Source organism: Ostrea edulis, chromosome 8 (genome assembly GCF_947568905.1).
Source record: "Ostrea edulis chromosome 8, xbOstEdul1.1, whole genome shotgun sequence".
Taxonomy (NCBI): domain Eukaryota; kingdom Metazoa; phylum Mollusca; class Bivalvia; order Ostreida; family Ostreidae; genus Ostrea; species Ostrea edulis.
In genome coordinates this window covers 50,467,629-50,477,171 of record NC_079171.1, presented here as the reverse complement: position 1 = coordinate 50,477,171, position 9,543 = coordinate 50,467,629, and the positions used below count along the sequence as shown (strand labels likewise).

The 9,543-nt window shown below is 38.1% G+C and overlaps 1 non-coding gene across 1 annotated transcript; it reads right to left on the bottom strand.

Annotated features, from left to right (window-relative positions):
- Nucleotides 1-6,330: 6,330 nt before the first annotated feature.
- Trnas-cga (transfer RNA serine (anticodon CGA)) lies at nucleotides 6,331-6,402 on the bottom strand. Its single transcript has one exon. It is a non-coding gene; the product is annotated as a tRNA-Ser (tRNA).
- Between the last annotated feature and the right edge of the window lie 3,141 nt (nucleotides 6,403-9,543).

Genomic DNA, 9,543 nt, shown 5'->3' with positions numbered 1-9,543 from the left:
GGAAGTCAAGATTTTCAGATCTATTTCGTTTCGGAACGAACACCATGAGTTTTGTTTTGTCCTGATTCAGCTTTAATAGGTTTGAACCCATCCGGTTGTGAATATCCGTAAGACATGCCAAAAGTCGTTCTGAAATATAACGCATTATCGTTATTTTATTCTTTTTAGTATTTTCATCTCCATTAAGCTGATTTTACTTTACATTCATTGGTGAAAGATAACTTCCCCTTTATTTCAAAATAGAAATATGCTCTGCTATGTCGTGGTGAATTGGTGATTTATCTGTAAACTTTTAATGGATTTGAACTATAAAAAAAAGTCTAGTCCTATGCTACTTTAAAATATTGTGTCGAATTAAGAGCAATTATTATAGTCTTCTTCCACCTCGAACAAGCGCCGTGCTGACTTACAACGACTGACTGGCGCGCGAGTCCCGAATGATCATGTGGGAACGAAAGGCTTGGGGAACCGAACGGTTTTAGATGAGATCGGAACGCTTTCGTCTGGGAACGGAACGCTGAACGGTTTGAACAGAACGGCCTTATGTGGAAACAAAACGGTTCTTATCGAGAACGGAACGATTCAAATGGTGTAGTGATACGCTATAGGGGCATGGCCACGATTTCAGCTGAACATTTACGAATATTATTTTCCTATTCTTAATGTTTAGAATATTAAACTAAGGTATTTATAATTATCAGCAAAAATTTGAATATCAGCTGTCGAGGTACATGGCGGATACAGAGCCAACAATTCTTTGTTATGTAAACAAGGCTCGTGACATGCTTTTGTTTACATTGTTAAGATGTACTAGTAAAAGTTTCGTTTTTTTCAATATACAATTTAATTTTTACCAAAATTAAACAGTTTCTAGTGTTTGGAACACCTCATTTTTGTTTAAACACGGTATTTTCTATTAAGCACTATATATGTAAACAAAACTTCGCAAGAGCCTTGTTTACATAACAAAGAATTGTGAGTGGTTTCTCACTTGTTACTCAACAACTGATATCAAAATTTTAGTTGACCATTCGAAATAATTTAGTTAAGCATTGTTTACAATAAAAATAAGGTTTTTAAAATTACCATCAGAAATCTTGCCTATGCCTATGCCGCTTTTAGTACTTGCGAGAATTTGTATGCACGACTCATTCATAGTATATGTTGTTATAATAATGAGGTATGCGTTATAATCCATTGATGTTCTGTGCGGATCCGGGTTAGAATATGTCCTCAGTACCCCTTGTTTGTCGTAAGAGGCGACTAAATGGGGCGGTTCTTTGGATGAAAACGCAAAAACCGAGACACCGTGTTACAGCAGGTGTAACACGATAAAGATCCCTCCCTGCTCAAAGGTCATAAGCGCCGAGCATAGACCTAAATTTTGCAGCCCTTCACCGGCAGTGGTGATGTCTCCATATGAGTAAAATATTCTCGAGAGGGACGTCAAAGAATATAAAATCAATCATATAATCCAATGATGAATAGTCAACTGTGTCTTGTTGAATATGCTAGATTAACACAATGGAAGGATGCATGTTTCTATTGTTGGATTCGGAATTCTATACGTTAATTAAAAAGGTGGAGATAACGAACCGTGATCTATTTCATAATTCCTTTAAAAAATACAAATTTAATAGTGAGACAAACAGGAACCTGTGGACATACAGGTGCTTAAGAGGAGTAAGCATCCATTGTTGATCACAATTGAAAAATACAATATGCTTCTGAGTTTTCAGATTTGAATGTATCTAGGTTTAAAAACCTTTACTCTGATGAAACAACGTTTAACTTCTACGATCAAAAGGACCTTGGTATGAAATATACTACTCAAAATTTGATATGGATCATAGATATTTTCTGTTTAAAACATTAATAACTGCATAACTGGCAATATTGTGTCCAAGTGAAATCAAAAACGTCTTCAACAAACTTGCACGTGCATTTCTTGCCATGGGAAATGCGTTTCTCATCACAGTTTATGCTTTTGCTACCATTGCACGATTTTCACTCAGGCATCGGTGTCTGATTCTTTCTAAAATTTCAAACTCACTTGAGTGTTTACACTACGTTTATCAACACAATGCCCCCTCAACGTGTAAGGCGTCGCCTGACGACAGAACAACTGGGCAGATGTATTGGAATGCTTGACGCTGGCTATTGACAACGTGACGTTGCAAGTGCACTAAACGTCAGCCAGAGCGTTGTAAACAGGGCCTGGAACCGACAGTAAACTTTTGGTACAGCAGCACACCGACATGGGGGTGGTCGTCAGAGGTCGACAACCCAACGCCAAGACCATTTTGTGGCTCTTCAGGCACTTGGACACAGAACGATTGGGTTCAAGTTCTGTTCACCGATGAGTCCAGGTATTGTTTGGACTTTACCGACAGGAGGCACCGAGTGTGGCGACGACAACGTGAACGTTTCCATGATGCCAACATCAGTGAACATGACCGTTATGGTGGTGGTTCCATCATGGTCTGGGGTGGAATCAGCAGGGATGGAAGAACAGATCTTCATGTCCTGGAGAGATGAACAATGACTGATGGATGATAACGCCCGTCCTCATCGCGCCAGGGTGGTGGAGCAGTACCTTCAGCAGGAGACAATTGTCCGTATGGACTGGCCAGCGCGCTCGCTGGACTTGAACCCGATTGAGCATGTATGGAACATGCTGCAGGTTGCCCTTTCACGCCGTAGAGCACAACCCACGACTTTGGCAGAGCTCGGAAACGCCCTCGTGGAAGAGTGGAACAACCTTCCCATTGGAAACATCCGGGTGCTTATTGACAGCATGGCTCGACGTTGTCAAGCCGTCATTGATGCAAGGGAAGGCCATACCCGGTATTGACACTTCATCGACTAAGTGTAATGATGGACTATCCCCAAAAACTGTGTAATTCTTTCTCTGGTTTGCTGATAACTTTTTGTAATGAAATGCCTTTTGGTGTTGTTATCAGATTTCAAGCATTCCGTATTGATAAAATTTCATGCCGTTCATGAATTTTCATTCATAACCTGAGTAAACACGTTTCTGAGTCACATTTATGTCTTTTGTTATGTTAGTGGTAAATTACACACATATAACCTAGTGTTCCTTATCAAATTTTGAGTAGTATAGTATACACCTTTCCAGAAAATAAATTTGCGAATGATTCGCAGAAATTTCTATTTTTACAGAATTCCATCATTGAAGCGATAATAAGATTCGCTGGACTGATTTATTCAAAGAAATGTGAACATGTGTACACTCAAACATAGAATAAGATCAGAAATATTTTATATCGCCTGGCCAATAAACTCATGGGTAATAAGGCCGAGACATGCTACCAAACACTTTTGGCGATTTCTTCCAATCCAAGATACAAAAAAACCCAGAAGGAATTGTGCCATGGCATACAACTTGATGTTGACCCACTATATGCCGATCAAAAGTTTGCCGGTGTGCATCTGCGAACTTTTGAACCAGCATCACAAGATGAAATCATTGAAGTCATTATGTCAGCCTCCTAAATCCTGTGAATTGGATCCAATACCAACGTCCTTACTGAAAACATGCCTAGATAGCGTTATTGCCCTAGTTACAAACATTATTAATCAATCAATCAGTCAGTCTGTGTTTCCATTATCCATTAAACTTTTGTTCGTCCTCTCATCAAAACAGCTGGCCTAGATACACAAGAATACCGGAATTACATACCTGTTTCAAACCTCTCATTTCTCTCCAAAATTCTTGAAAAGATTGTTGCGAAACGTTTGGATCATCACATAGAGTTGAATCATCTACACAACAATGTACTGTGCCTGTCATTCAACGGAGACAGCTCCTCTACTTCGTGTCCAGCACGACAGTGTAGGAGCATTAGATGGTGGTTCCAGCGATGCATGTTAGATGTTAGATCTTTCGCCGGCCTTTAATATCCTATTCTGATAAGACGTCTTGAGTTTGCTTTTGGTATTTATGGCTCGGTCCTTAATTGGATTAAGTCATATCTCTCAGAGAGGACCCAAAAAGTGGACATAGGATCTACCTTCTCTGAAGATTTCTGTCTCAATTGCGACGTATCACAAGGATCTGTCTTATGAGCTCGGCTCTATGTCATTTTCTCTAAACCTATTGGTGAAATATGTCGTAAAAACAATGTTCTACATTACTGTTATGCAGATGACACACAAGTCTATCTAGTATTCAAACCTAAAGATGAATGGCAAAATACCGCTAGCCGTCTTGATGCGTGTATGGACGAAATAAAGTTGTGGATATCGGCTAAGATGCTACAATTAAATCAGGACAAAACGGAGTTCATTGTTTTTTCACCGAAAACCCTAGTCATTGACTCACCATCGTACCATCTGAACTTTGTCGACACTATTATCAGTGAAGCACCGTTTGTAAAGAACCTAGGTGTATGGTTTGATAAGACACCTTGCATGCAAAAGCAAATCTCATCTGTGCCTAGTGCTTGTTATAATTAACTACGTAATATCGGATGAATACGGTAGCTCATCACAGAAGATGCGTGCAAGACCTTAGTATGTGTCCTCGTGACATCTCGGCTCGACTACGCCAATGCTCGTCTTTCCGGTATTAACACAACCGACCTGGCAAAACTGCAGCGGGTACAGAATATGACAGCACGAATCATCACTCGTACCAAGAAAAGTGATCACATAACTCCAGTGCTGATTTCTTTACACTGGCTTCCTATTGACAGGCGCAGTCAATACAAAATTAACCTCTACTCTTATAAGGTGATTCATTAGATGGCATGAAAATACTTGGAGGAGGTGATCACTGTTTACCAACCAAATCGTTCCCTAAGGTCTAAAAATTCACTGACATTAGATGTCGAACCTTCACATATAGAAACAGGTGCTTGGATGCGGCAGCAGCTACACTCTGGAACTCTCTGCCTGATACCCTCCGCCGCTGTCAGAATTTGAACACTTTAAAAAAAAACCCATTAAAAAACACATCTTTTTAGACTTGCATATTATTAGTATTGTAGGTGGTTAAATCTCTATGGTTTCTTTCCATCAGTTTTAACATGACTATTTTAATAAGTGTATATTTACTTCAACTATTGTATTTTATATTATTTGATTGTACGGTGTGGAACTTTTTTTCATGCAGATCATGCTTTAGATTTTAGCAATTTTACTTCACATTATTGATTTTGTGCTAGCATTGTTTTGATATTATATGTCTTAATGCTATTGTAATTTCCTTTTACTACTTTTATAACATGCTGTATCATTTTTATTGTGTGCAGCGCTCTAGAGTGGTTATTTATAATCATATAGGGCGCTATATAAGTAAATATTATTAATACTATTAAAGTAATGTCGGTAACTAATACAAGCGTTATGTACGCCAAATCAAACTTTGAATCCGAGAAAAATATAAAGAATTTACCGATTTAATTCCGATTTTCCTCCTGAACTTCAGGTCTACGAATTTCTGGAAAATGTTCTGGTTGTATTTTATTATATATCCATCAATGTATCGTTCTTTGATACTGTGGATTTCACAGCGTGTCATCCGGTTTTCCGGATCACCACACTGGTTTTTTGTTCCGTATCAGTATCCTCTGAAACTGATGCCATCACAATGCATCAACGCAACGTTATTTGTGGAAAATATTGACCGCGTCACAAACGAAACTGCGTACACAAAACGTGTCTGTGTTTTTTATAATTTGGATTACATTTATTATCTTATAAATGTGGATTTAAAATGCATAAGGGGGTATATAATAAAATTATTACTACAGTGACTTGATCCGAAGAGTTGGATCACGTCTCTTTGACAGGTGTATTGACGCGTCTCGTGTGATCTGATGATCCGCGCCTGTCAACTCGACGTGATCCGACTCTTCGGAGCAAGTGACTGTAGTAATAATATATATATATATATATATATATATATATTAGAGAGTATTATTTTGCTTTGAATTGCAGAAGAGTTTCATTTTATATTGGATATAAGTGCACACCGCACTAGAAAGTAACATAAGGAAACAACATAGGTACGTTAAAAACGGTTGATTGATTGATTGTATATTGCTTATATGATTGTATATTGCTTGTAAATCGAGAGAATTTTTCACTCATATGGAGACGTCACCAACCCCGGTGAAGGGCTGCAAATTTAGGCCTATGCTCGGTGCGTACGGCCATTGAACAATCAGGGTTCTTTAGCGTGTCACAACTACTGTAACACAGAACATTCGTTTTTAAGGTAATGTCGGAGGACCCGTTACATTCACTTGTGATGACGGGCGTATGGCGATGGAACTTTCACTACCTGTTTTAACGACTTAGGTCTGTCGCGGCCGGGATTCGAACCCCGGCCTTCCGCATTCGAGGCGAACGCTCTAACCTCTAGGCCACCACGGCGGTAGATACTGATTTGAGTGAGTACATAACATAACTACGTTAACAAACAAAATAATTTAAGCTGCATGCATCAGGTTCGCATGGGACTTTGATAAAGGGTATGTTGGGACACAAGTGTAGTGGGAAAATTTGTTAGAACTTTTCTATTCTAATGTTTTGATTCGGCGACGCAGGAATAAAGCTATATGGAACCCCAATCGTGCGCAGAAATGGTGGATATGTAGCTCACTAATCTGCTCCAATACTTTCTTAGAAACCAACAGCTAATCGACAGATAGAAGCTAGACACTACAAAACCAGGACGCATAGTTTCACGTTTACATCGTCTGTTCATGAGCACTGCAAGTAAAACTGCGCTCTTTTTAAAATTTAAATAGGGTCACAAACAATTCCTTATTTACTGAGTTAATAAACTGATAGACATTTTCAGCAATGCAATAAAAATCCAAATTAGAAGCAGTTCAATTCCATCTCCATTGATCCATTTTGCAATGTGGGTTGTAGTGCCTCCAACAGATTTGGTCAATCTTTAATCGATGTCAGAATATAATACAATAATCAAGAAACTCGAGTTGAAAAGCTCTTAAACCGACTATAAAGCACATAGGACAGGTAATACACACATTACACACTTACAAGGTACATTGCATTCACACACACAAGCAGAATCAATAAAGACGAACCGTATATTGACAGCAGAAGTCATGTGTATGTATTGGGTTTATATACAATAAGGGACTTGAGCTAAAAGCTTTTAAACCGACTATAAATCACATACATGTATCAAGATCAATAAATACTTTAGCGCATCGGATTTGATGTTTACATTCCAACTTCCGATTATTAATTAGTGTTTTTGAGTTGGCATATCATGACATATTTAGATACATGTACAAGAGACCTCCCCCGGAGGGATGAATTGAAGGTTTAGGATGGCATCGACACTCTGTCAGCCTAAACAACTTGAAAAGGAGAATGGGGAGCCCGTGTGTTGAAACATGTCATGTTTTGAGTACATCTGCGAAATGTGCCATCAAGCTGTGTTGTCGTACGATATTGTCAATGAGGAACTCCAGCATATTTTTATATCACCTTCAGTACTTCTGTGTGAAATCAGAGGTGTTTAACAAAGTAATTTTTTGAATGACTGATCAGTAGATATGGATATTTCCATCGACGAAGCATCTGAAAAACAGTATGGAAGGTGAAGATAACGAACAGTGATCAATCTCATAACTCCTACAAACAATACAAAATAGAGAGTTGGGCAAACACGGACCCCTTGATTTACCAGAGGTGGGATCAGTTGTCTAGGAGGAGTAAGCATCCCCTGTCGACCTGTCGCATCGGCCGTGAGCCCTATATTTTGATAATTGATTTAGTACACCTTATGTTTTCATAAATAGATGCGACGTAAGAATGACATAGAATATAAGAAAGCAGTTGTAACAATTGTAGCAGTTTTCAAGAGAGGAAACCATTTGAACCTGTGTGAGTTTTCGGGTCGCATGGGGCTTTAATGGATGTTTGGAAACAGATATAGCGGAATAATATGTTGGGACGTTTTTAATATTAAAATTGTGAGATGGCAATGTAAGATTACACCGATATACGGCCTCAACCGTGCGCATGTGTTTACTTTGCCGTCACTCGAAGGGTTTATGAGGGTGGATCTGTAGCTCTCTGTTTTGTCCCGATATTGTCAAAAAGAGCTAATTTCTGATCAGCATTGCACACTACACCAGTTTTGGTAGAGGGTAGTTGCAAAAAACATAACGTTAAAAAGACATGTTGTGATGTTGAATACAAAATAATGGGGAAATACATAGATGAAAATTCAACATTATGGATATCATCATCTTCGCTAGCCAAGGATTTACGATCTGCTCCGCTTTTCTACAACCTTGGCTACGTTAGCATGCTTTTCGTGTCAACACATTCAAGCATATGATTGGGTGCAGGCAAAGTATTCTGCATCTTATCAGATAGCATGTTATGTTATACCACGTGAAAGACGATGAGATGTGTAAACAAGAAGATTTTCATAGTCTTCATACAACATGCCGGTGTATAAACTGTGCCATGAGACTTTGCCTGTGAAAACAAGTTATAAATGATTTGCATATAACATCGTGTAACTCAATGAACGCAAACATTTATTTTTATTTTAACAACACACAAAGTGTAGTTGAAAAACACATTTTCATTGGTTGAACATGATGTAAACTAAACAGTTTGTTTTCCCCATCCGCTAGCGGCCGCCACTCAAAGCTATGAGAATCATGCTAACGCAGCCAAGGGTTGTAGAGAAGCGGAGCGGATCATAAATCCTTGATTAGCTAAGATGGGATATCATAAACCCAGACGTAAACGAGAAATACATGAAAATGATGCATGTACAATAAATGATTTCCTTTTTTAAATTAATAAACACAGGCACAAAACGGAAAGGAATTAAGGTCCTACTCTCGCCCGCCCCTTTCATTATCGATCCGCCTCCAGAATCCCACGCCTCTGATTCATATCACTATTATATTACACGTTGTATTAATAACTTTGAAAGGGTATACTAGTTTTGGACTTACTCAATGAAATATGTTGGGTTTTCTTTCAAAATAGGCACATTTAACTTTCTTTTTATGTTTATGCAACTTTATTCAGCAAACCGATCGCCTTTACTTCCGGCCAATGTACAATTAAAAGTTAAACAAGTGTATACATATCAAATGTAATGGATATGTATCATTTTAAGATATTATTTTGTACGTATTGTATTTAAGAACTGGCAATATAATTGACTTTTGTATCATATGTAAATGTAATCATTGAATAAAATTTCATATCAAACTGATTATATAAAGTGAAAACATATAAATACAAAAATTCTTGACATTTACGACGATAAAATAGTAACCGTGTCTGTGATAGACAATGCATGCGTATGAAAGGTGAATATAACGAACAGTGATCAATCTCATAACTCCAGCATATGAATGTTTAGTTCTAATGTTGAACATGTGTGTTTGTGAGTTTGAGGAGTCTTTTTGACATTACGAGTTATCGTTCTTAGTACAAGAGAACAGAAAGTGACAGAATAAAGACTCATGATATCGATCGCGTTGCGGTTAAAACTAGATCATT